This window comes from Manis javanica, chromosome 1 (assembly GCF_040802235.1).
Source record: "Manis javanica isolate MJ-LG chromosome 1, MJ_LKY, whole genome shotgun sequence".
Classification (NCBI taxonomy): Eukaryota; Metazoa; Chordata; class Mammalia; order Pholidota; family Manidae; genus Manis; species Manis javanica.
Genome location: NC_133156.1, coordinates 237,991,662 through 238,003,925, shown reverse-complemented (window position 1 = coordinate 238,003,925; position 12,264 = coordinate 237,991,662). Strand labels below are relative to the sequence as shown.

Below are 12,264 nucleotides of genomic sequence, written 5' to 3'. Positions count from 1 at the left end.
ATGATCTCAGGCAGAGACGCTGGAGTCAAAAAAAGGTGGAGTTCACATCCAGGCTTTGCTCAGATTCCTCTTCTGTGAAATAGAAATGTTTGTATTCCTCAAATGTTCCTGAAGATCAAAATGAGTTGACATGTGTAAAGCGCTGAGAGCAAATCCTGGCGTGAAGTAAGTTCTGAATTATTGTGAACGCTGATGTTATCCCCTGTGGACGCAACACCCATCTCTGTGCCTCCACAGGTGACGAACACAACCCCTCCCCCTCATTCAGGGCTTACAGGGTGCCTGGAACTGGGCCAGGCCCCGCCCGTGTGCCCTCCCCCAACCTGAGATGCGTTCTATCATCACCATTGACACTATTTTACACATGAGCACAGAGGGGATCGGTCGCTTGCCCGCGTCACAGAGCCAGCAGACAGCACAGCTGGCCTCGGAGTCAGGTGACCCTGCTGGAGGGCCTTTTGTCCTGGGCTCAGTGCTGTGTGATTTGGGGTGAGGGTTGGAGATTGACACTGTGTTAAGGGTCCAGCAAAGTTCCCTGGGCTGATAAAATTTTGCAAAATCAATTATTTCTAACATGCTGACAGAGGTGGTCAGAGTAGTTCATAGAGAGGGGATCAATACCGTTACCCTGATAGCACAGGGCACAGATCTGCACCCCAAGCCCAGCCCGTCACTGACATGCCTGTGTGTGGCATGCTGATCCACAACCCCGTGCCCACTGCTGTCAGAACTGATGAAGCCAAGCACGCTTCCAGTAACGCTGTTCACAGACCTCTGTAACTGCGTGATGGGAGTTACGCATAAGCAACTGAATCAGCACGTGCACCCGGGCCTCTCAAACACGCAGAGTCGTCGAAGAAGAAGAGCTCATTATGCATATGCTGTCCAGACAAGGAACAGCGTGTGAACCAGGACACCTCCTCATGACAAGGAGAAGCGGCCCTTGCCGCGGAGCTCGGGGAGCTGGGAAGGGGGCAGGGAGCCGGGGGGCGCCTGCAGCCAACTCCTCCGTTCTGCTGCCAGAGGGGGCAGAAGAGTCGCCAACACCGTTGCTTCCTGAAAATCCCGCTGACACTTCGGTCTCTGCAGCCCCTGAACCAAGCACGGTGACAAGCACATACTATGTGCTCACGAAATGCTGAAATGAACAGGTGGTAATAGAAACGGGAGCTGTTACCCAAGGAGCAGCAACTAGGTACAAGTCTCAGGCCGGGCTCTTTCCCATGTTTCCCGTTTCTAATTCCAAGGAACACCCCGCAACTGTGTTGCTCAGTTCTGCAGAGGAGCCGAGGTTCAGAGGATGGACTACACGGCCCAAGATCACAAGCCACGCGAACTAAGGTGCCCAGGGGGGCAAGGCCGCCCGCGCTCACTGCACCCTGCAGCTTCCTCTCGGTGACACCCCAGCATGTGTCCCCCTACACCAAGGGGCCGGACTCCTGGGAGACCCTCTGGGGTGCACAGCCACAGGGAAGAAAGAGCTACGGGCACCGAAGAGTGCACGCTCCTTCCAAAGATATGTTTCGATTCTACGCAGGCAAAACAAGTCCGGCTGGATCCTCACGGATCCGGCTTGAGAGCCAGCAGACCCCTGTGTTCCAAGGTGCGCCGTCCCCCACGAAGGCCGGTGCGTGGCTCTCTGAACACCTTCCCCAGCTGGACCTTTCGTTCCTTGTCCTCACCAGCATTACAAAGTTTGACCCACGATGTAACAGCTTCACTTCTAATTGGGAGACTCTGATTCCCACCTTTGGAATTCCTTTCCCAGGCCCCAAAGACCAGCTGTTAAGATCAAGACCAAAAGCCTTCCACCTTCCTGTCTGCAGGGGACGAGATCCGCCCTCAACACCCCTTCCAAAGGACGATGCCATGGGCGTCGTCACACCACTGCGTTCAGCCCAAAGGCTGTGTTATGTCACAGAACAAAGTGACGCACAGCTCACCAGCCCCTGGGAATTGGGGCATTTCTACTTTCAGTCCAGGATCCTAAGTGCAAAATGAAAGGCTGGATTAGAAAAATTCTAAGGTCCCGGGCACACAATGCTTTCTAGGTAAACATTCCCTTTCAGTGAAGAAAGTCCGAAAAAATAAAAAAAATAAAAAAAGAACTTACTCTGAAGCCAGCTCTACTCCACTACTGTGTAAGAATAAGAGAGATAATGTACTTGCTGTTTTTCAAAAAATTCTGTGTCAGAAAGTGAAATCGTGCTCAGAGAACCGGGACATGTGTCAAAAGGCACAGGCATCAGCTTGAAGGGGATGCAACGGCCTGAATCTCAGACAATTTGGGCATCGAAATATCACCCAGCAATGACGGAACCAGGTGATACAACCACTGGGTAGCATGAGAACGAGTGAGTCCATGTTGCTGCAAATAAATCCATCAGGAGCATTCAGTGTCCCCTGTCCCAGGCCTGAGGAGGGTGACTTTGTTGTGCTGATCCAGGTGGTGTCTGCCAGGTTTCTCAGTGCAAAGTTACTATTTTTTCTGCTGTAAAATAGTATCATATTGTGGCGGGATACCAAGAGACTGCATGTCTCCTCCAGCCTTCACTACTAGCATCTGCCAAGGGTCAGGTGCTGCTGTGCCGGCGGCCACGCAGTGGCTCTCGCGCCTGCCGCGTCTGGGGCCTGGTGGTCCTGGGAGGCAGAGCTCCCCTCACCTGTGGGTTCCGTATTTGCTGTGGACTCTGCGTGAGATCTATGAGGGACATTTTATGCTATTCTTGCTGGTTTTCTACAAGTCTGGAATTATTTTAAAATAAAACATCTATGAAAATGGTACACATACACTGAAAAACTGGAGAATGAGTCTCAGCTGGTTCCTAGACTCCAACAGCCTGAGGCTGGCTTTGCTTTTATAATTGTAACCCAGCCTTCACAGCGCCACTGGCCAGAAGGGCGGACTAGGCGCCGTCACAGCCATGGGGCAGGATGTCTGCGCCATGGCCCTGCCTGCATGACTGTGCAGAACAGACTTCCTCTCCATGCAGAGGAATCTCAGAGGCTCCGTGGGGCGCCACCCTGTCCCACACAGGGAGCAGTGGGGCCTCACTCCTGACGATCACCTGGGTGAAATGTAGGAGTCTGGGTCCTTGCTCACTTTGATGGGCTAATTTTCAGCCCCAGCAAGTGCCCTGTATCTCCTCCAGACGGACGTCCGTGACGCTCTCTTGGTACGTGAGCACAAGACGAGCCCTTCGAACCCTTGCTGACTTGCTGAGATTTTGTTGTCCAGCTGTTCCACCTGTACACCCTCCCTTCCTGGGGCACGAGCACAGGGTCTGGAACGAGATGCCATCAGAGGGCAGTGTGCACGTGCACACGGTTCACCAGCTTGTGGCACAGCCCTGGATCAGGTGTGTTCCCATCACACACATTCCTCAGGGGGGTCTGCTTACCAAGAGACTGACTTAGGTCACGTTCACCTTGTAACAGAGTTTCTGTGACTCTGCATTCTGGTTTTCTAAAAAGGTAATGTAAAGTTTATGCCTGTTGTCTTATTCATATTCTAATGCTCCCTTTCCCTCAAAAAATGTTTGTGTTTAGATGATATTATTAGTCTATCCAGAGGGGACAAGGTTTGGATTCAACCACACAGTACTGAATACTCAGACTAGCTGGCTATGGGGAATAAAGCTGAAGAACAGACTCAGGGCTAGTGCATATGTGTGTGTGTGTGTGTGTGTGTGTGTGCGTGTGTGTGTATGTGTGTACATATGCGTGTGTGAGCTCTAACCCCATATTTTTTCATGGTTTTGCCTAGAGACAAACTAATAAGGTAAAGTGGAAAGGGCAAGGAAGAAGCGTAAAGAAAGGTGTTCATAGATTTTTCCATGGCTGGACAAGGGCTTGTGAATTTGGAAACAGTGGCTGCACTGAGGGGTTGCAGGGAGAGGTGTGTGCCCAGAGTGAGCCCCTGTGGCTGCTCAAGGTCAGGCACTGCGCAGGCCACAGAGCCGACACGTGGCGGTGATTTGGGGATGTGGGGGATGGCTAGGCACATAGAGAGAACTCTAATTTAATGCAGGTGGTGATACAGGCCGGGGTCTAGGAGCAAGCTCAGGCTTGCGGGAGCGCAGAGTACGGGGCTACCGAAGGACGAAGGGGGCCCACAGCAGGCCTGAGCCTGGGAGCCGCTGAGCTCTGGGCTTGCTTCATGGCGGGGGTGGGGGCAGTGCGGGCATGGTTTAGTGTGGCAGCCCAGCACCCAGGCGTGCGAGGCACTGAATGCCAGCCAATGGCAGGGCTGACCAGGGACTGCGTATGTGCATAAATGCCAGACTGAAATGTGAATTATAAGAGAATAGACATGGTGCCTTGGACTTCTCAATAAGCACTTGCTTTATTTACCTTCAAGAAGCTCATGCTTGCTTATGACTTGGGTTTTGATTATGAACAGGCACCCTATTACCCTTGGTGCTGGGCGCCTGGGGTGAATTAGTCAGAGGTGGTCGGCTCTGCGAGTAGGATTCCTGCCTGTGATGGGGGTGCTGGGGCAAGGAAATGTTTGACTTGGGCATTTCTCTCATCTTACAACAGCAGAAAGTCATAGTTCAAGTTTACCCCAGGCGGAGGAAAGCGTAATCTCTTCCAGCTGTGGGCCCCCAGGCCTGCTCCTGAGCCCCTTCCTCCATCCTGAACTCCCCAGACAGGGAGCGCTGCAGCAGGAATTGGTCTGATTCTGAATAAGTTGGATGAGTTATTCTGTGGCCTCAGAGGAGTCATTTATAGGAAAGAAAACTGGCCATTTTGAGCACAGACTACGTGTTAGCCAGGCCTTCACCTCTGTGATTCACCCACATGTTTCCTGCAACCACCACTGTATAATGATGCTGACTAGATGCTGGGGGTACAGGGTCAGCAAAACTGAAATGGGGCCCTTCGTATTCACGAACCCCAGGCAGCAGTGGCGTGTGCTCCAACAGCCAGCTGAGGACGCTGAGGCATAAACAGGGGAAGGGTTTGCCCAGGTCACACAGGAGTAGGGGGGCCAGCAGTTCATAGACTGATCTTTTGGGTCCAAAGCCTCATTTTTTCCTTACTTGTAAAAATACAGTGCTCAGACTAGGTTGCTTCTGAGGGCCTCCATAGTTCTAAACTTGTACACTGCCTTTCTCAGTAAATCCTATGCAGCAGGGTTATGTAACCGTTAATGCCCCATCCATTTTTTGAAAAACAGCAAGTACATCATCTCTCTTATTCTTACACAGTAGTGGGGTAGAGCTGGCTTTAGGCTAAGTAGGTTCTTTTTTTTTTTTTTTCTTTTTTCGGACTTTCTTCACTAAAAGGGAATGCTTTCCTAGAAAGCGTTGTGTGCACAGGACCTTAGAATTTTTCTAATCCAACCTTTCTTTTCGCACTTAGGATCCTAGACTGAAAGTAGAAACTGCTTGTCCGAGGCCTTGTATTCCGAAAGGAACCCATTTAATAAAAACCCTTCAGAGTGGGCCAGAAGCGCAGCCCTCCCGAGAGACTCCAGAGTAAGTGTAACAGTATGAAGTCCCAGTACGGTGTCCGGAGCGGTCTGCGGCTTCGGCTCCTGTGTCTGACCACGATAGCCCAATAAACCACTTCTATGACAACATGCACAACAGATTGGCCAGCCATCCCCACATTTACAGATGGCCACTAACTTTTTTTCCTAACGTAAGGCATTCCAGTCACAAAAAAACACTTACTCGTCATAAATTGCAAGTGGAGAGAGGTTGCATTATAGTGAAACACCAAGAAATAAATGCTCCTTCATTGTTCCCTCATTTATTATTTCTTGCAGTATTTGAATACATTTTAAAGATTATCTTTCTAAAAGCCACTAGTTCCATTATGAGGCCTCAAACGTCTCAGGTGCTTTACCTATGGTGTCCTAAAGAGGGCTAGGGCAAAGCGACCCATTCCATGGAGTCTGGGGTACAGCAGTGCCCGGTCACCAACGTCCCTTACATTTCATCCTTACAGGAGTCCAGCCATCAGAGAAGGAAGATGCCAAAGATTTTCCTCATATCTAGAATTTGCATATTGGAAATTACTATAGTTTAAGAAATCTTTTGCAAAAACTATTCAAATGAGTTTCTATGTAGTAAAAAATGGCTAATACATAGAAGACCACTTTCCAAACTGACTTTAGTATCAGTAAATACTTTCTCAGAGAAAAATTAGTTTCTTAGTCAAGCAACTTATTTGACATGGTGTCTTTGTTATTTTTTTTTTTTTAAAGCTAGTGCCTGTGATAAAATTAGTGTCCTTGCCTGGAGACACTTTTGGAGATACTGACTTAGGGATCTGATGCCGAAGGAGGAGAGGAAAGCTATGTGCTCTGTTTTGCAGGGTGAGAATGATAAGACAGAGAGAGAGCTTCCAGCGCTTCCCAGCAGGGTTCTGTGACTGGGCAGCAAACACCCCTGGCAGAAAGGAACAGGGTTTTAGAGGGTCTGTTCATCCATTGAACCAATGTTTTTACAAATGCCTTTGTACATGAATATACTGAATGCCTACTAGGTACCAGGGATGCAAGAAAAACAGGAAAGATTCTGCCTCTGATTAGGAGAAAGAGACCAGTTAACAAACGATAGTAAGTCAAGGATGCCATTGCTGTGACCTGGGAAGGAGGGCAGAGTGTCCCCAAGCCTGAGTCTCAGCTGTGGCTGTTCCTCAGCTGAAAGGCCTCACTAGTTTCCCCGCCTGTGTTACTGTCCCCCAGCCAAAAGGAAGTCTTGACGTCTATGTGCCTAAGAACCCTTACAAAAGGCAGAGCTGGGGTTCAGTTACCGGGCTCCGGATCGGGCTGTAGGCTCTCCTCGGCCACAGGAAGCCACGGCGCTCGCTGCCCTTCATCCTTACGAGGCCATTTAGGAAGCGCCTTATACGAACAAGAGGAGGGGAGTGAAAGGAAGGGAGAAGGTACACGACAAACTGGACATGGCTTCCCCTTCTAATAAGGAAGTCGACATGCAGAGCGACATGGAGAAGCCCGGACCGGAGTGGCCCCCAAGCGGGGCGCGGGGACAGGGAGGTGGTTTTCAGCTGAGAATCAGAAGGCTCTGCAAAGGGGGCAGCTTGTGAAGCAGACCTGAGGACGCCGAGGAGCGATCAGATGCTGAACACATGAAGAAGACAACGAAAGGCTCCGTGAGATGCTTGCGGCCCAGGGTGGCTGCAACAGCAGCTGCGGATGGGGAACTGAGGCAGACAGTGGGGTGGGGAGATGGTGCTGGGTGCAGAGGGGCCCCCACGGGCAGGGGCCGTCAGCACTGCCCTCAGCAGGCCGAGGTTGAAGACACAGCCCAAACTTCCTCTAAGGACACCAAAAACATGGTTGGAGAAGTTCACCCTACTGGGACAGAGGCTGAAATAGCAGTGCAGCAACTGAAATTGCTCACTGTGGCCCAACTGTATTCAAGACATTTTTCACAGTGAATGGTTTGTCCAGAATTACTCAACGGGGATTATACCAAATAGGTGAAGCAGAAAATTACCCAAATTTTGAATCAGCAGGAGAACAGAACAGATTTTAATAGAATTGGCTAAAAGAGCAAAACTAAGTGATAACAGACATGTTCTAAATATGTACTAAATACAGTTATTTCTATGAAAGAACAGATTCGATAATATTCAGTCCATGTTTTTTTTTTAATATCAGCAAACATCTTTTAATATCTATAACATGCCAGGAGCTATTGTATTGGATTTTGGGAACACAGAGGTGAGTAAAACTAAATTCTTCATTCAACTAGCTCACAGCTGAGTGGGGGATATATTTAACTTTAAAAAGACCAATTTACACAGGCAAACAGAAGGACTAGGGTGCTGCGCACTGGCCAGGCCTCTTCCTTCCGCCCCCACACCTCTGTGTCCTGGGAACTCCCTTCCCAACACTACATACATTTTGTGTATGATAAGCAAGTCCATGAGCTTAGTACAAGCTTAGGAGTCATGTCACCAGTTCCTCCAATATTTTTCAAAAATATCACTTCTTCTGGCACTTCAGATAACAACTGTGTTTGTGTTTCAATTTGAGATGTCCTGTCTTTCCCATTCTTACAGAACAGCAAGTGGTAAACTAGAAACAATGCAGAAGTCAGAGGCAGACAAAACCAGATGCATTTCACTGTAGAAGCTTAATGGAGCATTTGGTTTTGGACAAATTGCTTTTCATCCATGAGCCTCAATCCCTTCACCTGCAAAAGAAAGATAGCAAGGTGGGTTCCTTGTAGGATTACAGTGGAGATTCCAAAAGGGATTCATAAAGTACCTAGAACTGAGCCCAGCACAGCACAGAGCCACAGGGCTGAGCTGCCTGATTGTGAGGACCTGGCAGACCCGGGACATTCAGGGTGTTAATAGTAACCACAGTGGGGCACAGACTACAGCCCTTCTAACAGCTGCCGGGGCCAGGCTCCTGCGCAGCCCAGAAGAAGGCAGAAGAGCCCTCGTCCTCCCAGAAATTCAACCTGGCAGGGTTAGGAGAGAATTTGAATGGATTTACTCAAAGTAAACATAGTACATTGATTCCTATGGACTTCAAAGATTTGGTCTCACCACACTTAAACTTACTGAAGAGAATATGCACGGCTTCTCAGAAAGGGGGGCGAGAGGGGACTGCGTTGGAGCAGTGCATCAGACCATGGACAGGAGGTGGGGGTGGCTCCCCCAGCTCTGCCACCCCTTACTGGCGAGACGGTTGGGCCTTCAAGGAAAATGGTGCTTAATGTCATCCAAAAAGTTAAACCCAGGTCTGGGGCTCAAGGTCAGCAAGAAAATTCCAGTGCCCTAGGCAGGATGGACTGTCAGAGTGTCCAGGCTCGGGGGCCAGGGCCTTGTGGACCAAGAGCATCTCTGTGACACCTGCTGGGTGTGGTCCAGAGGGCCTTCCAGAATGATGGGTGCAGTGTAGACCCAAGACCTTTGCAGGATTGGAAGTCACTGATACCATCGGGGTCCAACCGCAGCCCCAGTCCTGTTCCACCATCCTGACATCATGGGGCTTGGGGCCTGGTTGAATCAGGTTTAAAGAAACTGTCACCTCAGGGCAATTCCTACACAGCCTGTTTGATGAATCAAGACTGACTCTCACTGTGATTAACTAAGATTTTGGATTTGAGATGGGGGTTCACAATTGCAGTGACTCATTGGCTCTGCCTGTAACATATTTACGGGGTACTTTGCAGATTACCTGTTAAAGGAGAAGGTGTCCTACAGCCTCACGGGGAGAGTCACAACCTGTGACTGATTCTCTGGGGGGGAGAGGAGAGGCCGCACTGTGAAATAAAACCAACGAGCCATGATGACGAGCCAAGGTATTTCTGTCACTTCTGAGTCCGGAAGTGAACTGTCCCGGCTGTATCACAGTGCTTCAATCCTTTTAAAAGGACAAAGTTTCCTCAGACCCCTCAGAAAATGTATTTATGGATGCCAGGAGGCCATGGGTGCATATGAAAACATGGTCATAAGAACCAGCCCTATTCCAGGAAAATATCTTTCCACTAAGAATTATTGCTACGAGGGGGAACTTCCTGTTTTCGTAACTGGCAAAACGTTTGTTAAGCATATCATTAAAGCAAATATATATAGAGAGCTCCCATAAAAGACACTATTTCTTGAGTTTACATCTACAGATTTCAAGGGGTCTGAGCTCTTAACTTGGAGAATGCCCCTTCTCCAGTGTGTAGTCACTCACCGCACCTACATGGGAGGGGATTTCTGGGGCTGGTGCCCCTACCTGCATGGGCACCAGGAGGGACCACAGGAACACTAGCACTGGACAGGCACACCCTGGGTATGTGACTCTCTAGATCTGTGTCACCCACTCCTGCCAAGATGTTTGCTAACACCTAGGAAGAGAGAGGCAGGCCAGTGTGGGGGGCAGAGGTTGGCATTTCAAATAAACCACTGATGTGTAGAAGTCATGGGAAGGGACGCAGTGCTGGATTGTAGAAACTGGGTCACAAAGAAGGCCCAGAGCCACCAGGATCCAAGACAGGGTGAAGCAGCTCTCCACGGAGGGAAGATGTTGGGCAAAGCACTTTTATTTCTAGAGTTGTGTTCTCTTTGTCTGTAAGACAAGCAGGTGATGTGTCCTCTGGGAAGGTGCATTTGGCCAGCTTCTGTCTACAATAACCACTATATTCTGTGGTTTAAAAAGCAAGTTTACATTCACTCTTCTTTAATCCTCACAACTGGTGATTATGATCTCCAAAGACCCTGAGAAGTTCAACCACAGGTCTGATAAGGGACGGACTGCTGCTAAATCTGACATCTCTGGGGACTGAATCCCGCCCCCTCTCTTACAGACCAGGGCCTTGGGGGTCTGTGCTTGTGGAGTGGGAAGGGTAGGGGACAGAGCCTCCAATCTCTTGGTCTTTCCCTATAAACCCACCTGGCTTCCCAATTCCTGTTGCCATTCTGCTCTGGACCATCCTGCCCATTACCCCGACTGTCTTTAGGCCAAAGGGATCGTTAGTGGGAGACGCAGATGCTCCTCATGCCTCTGTGTGTTCGTCCAGCAGTCGGGCTCTCCCTCAACCTGTCTATGTCACCATGGCTTCCAGGTTGCCAGCCTGGACCAAGCCAGGCTGCAGGCATGTGAGTGCAGCCCTGGAGAATGGGAATCCTGTTTCAGAGAAAGCTAGCTATCTCCACCGTGAGATTTCATGAGGTCGAAGCTGTCTGCAAGTGACACCAATCCTGTGGGACCATCTCTCAAGCCCCCCTCCAGCTGGTGATTATCTGAGTCTATGGAGGGGTAAGCTTCCAATCGCATGAATATAGACTAGAAGATCAAGGTACAGCAAAATCTGGGCTCTATCTAACCTGGCATGTAAAATCCCATGGAGTAATTGTCACTGAGGGTTCATATTTTCAGCAATGTTTTCTCACAGTGCATTAAACCAAGTCAGACTTGCAATGCTGCACCAAACATTGTTTTCCTAAGAATTTAGTTCCCTCCAGCCTTGTACAATAAAAAAAGATTTGAGGATCCCATATTTACATCTACACTGAGGTGACAGGATTGGATTGTCATTTAAACTAAAACCCTACAAAATAATGATAATAATAATAATGGTGATGCATCCAAGCATTGTGTACAATGTGTAATAATTCTCCGAAGTTCTTTCCCCAAAACACAGGCAGGCAATGTGTACTCTTTTGAAGGAGGTGGAAATCCATTCAGCTCTCTCTATGCTATCAAATTATTGTTTACTAAGGAGTGCAGCTATTATAAACCTGTATCTCTAACATTTCAGCACCCTGGAAACCACAGTCAAGAAAAACTCACAGCGTGATTCTACAGTGACAGCAGCAACCAAGAAGAATAGTGATTTCTGACTCTGGTGCTGAAATCCCATGGCCAGTAGGAGTGACACCAGCCGTAACCATATGCACAATTACTGGCCCTTAACCAAAATTGTCTGGTTTCTTCTCAACTCTGTGTATAGTGGTAAGGAATAAAACTGGGAAAAGATATAAGAATTCATTCTCTGTTCCACAGTATATTATCCCAATATTAATTTTTAAGATAAATATCATTATTTTCTGGATTCCACATGCCCCACGTTTCCTCATCCTGTGATTATAAAATGCGGGGGCAGCATCTCTTTATCCTGAAATTATGACAACTTGGCCCCACTGGCTTGATGAATGGTTGCGAGTGTGCCGGGGAAATGCAGACTTGGTATATCCCTGTATGTCCCCTAGAAGGACTAAAATAAATTTTACAAGTAAAAGAAACAGAAAATGCCAAGTATTAGCAAGGATATAGGACAATGGGAATTCTCAGACATTACTGCTGGGACTTCAACATGCTAGAACCACTTCGACAGTTCCATGTGAACTTTCACATATAGTTACTTTAGGACCTAACAAAATCCCAAGAACAATAAAAACATCTCTACTCAGGGATTGTATCTAAAGAACCATACCACGTAATCATTCAAACCACAAAAAACTTGGAAACAAGCCAAGCATTCATCAACAGTTGAATAGAAAAATAAATTGCTCTATTTTCATATACTAGAGTACTACTCAATAATGAGAAGTAATAAGTTCTTTTTACTACTAATGCCCACAACATGAATGAATATCAGAAAGATTATATTAAGCAAAAGAAAAAAGATACAAAATAGTTCATCCTAAATGACTTACAACGAAATTTTAAGAAAACTAAAACACATTCATATACCGTTACCAATGGCTGCCAGAACAAAACATAGATCAATGGTTGCCAGAGTGAAGGCATGGAGTTTCCATGCAGACGGCATGACACAA

General features: G+C 48.2%; 1 long non-coding RNA gene across 2 annotated transcripts; it reads left to right on the top strand.

Annotated features, from left to right (window-relative positions):
- Positions 1 to 338: 338 nt before the first annotated feature.
- Positions 339 to 11,449, top strand: LOC140850652 (uncharacterized). 2 transcript variants are annotated; one of them, XR_012133601.1, is made up of 3 exons: positions 339 to 3,474; positions 8,044 to 8,198; positions 11,244 to 11,449. It is a non-coding gene; the product is annotated as an uncharacterized lncRNA (long non-coding RNA). The 2 variants fall into 2 exon arrangements; XR_012133603.1 differs by lacking the exon at positions 339 to 3,474 and adding an exon at positions 5,366 to 5,483.
- Positions 11,450 to 12,264: the final 815 nt, after the last annotated feature.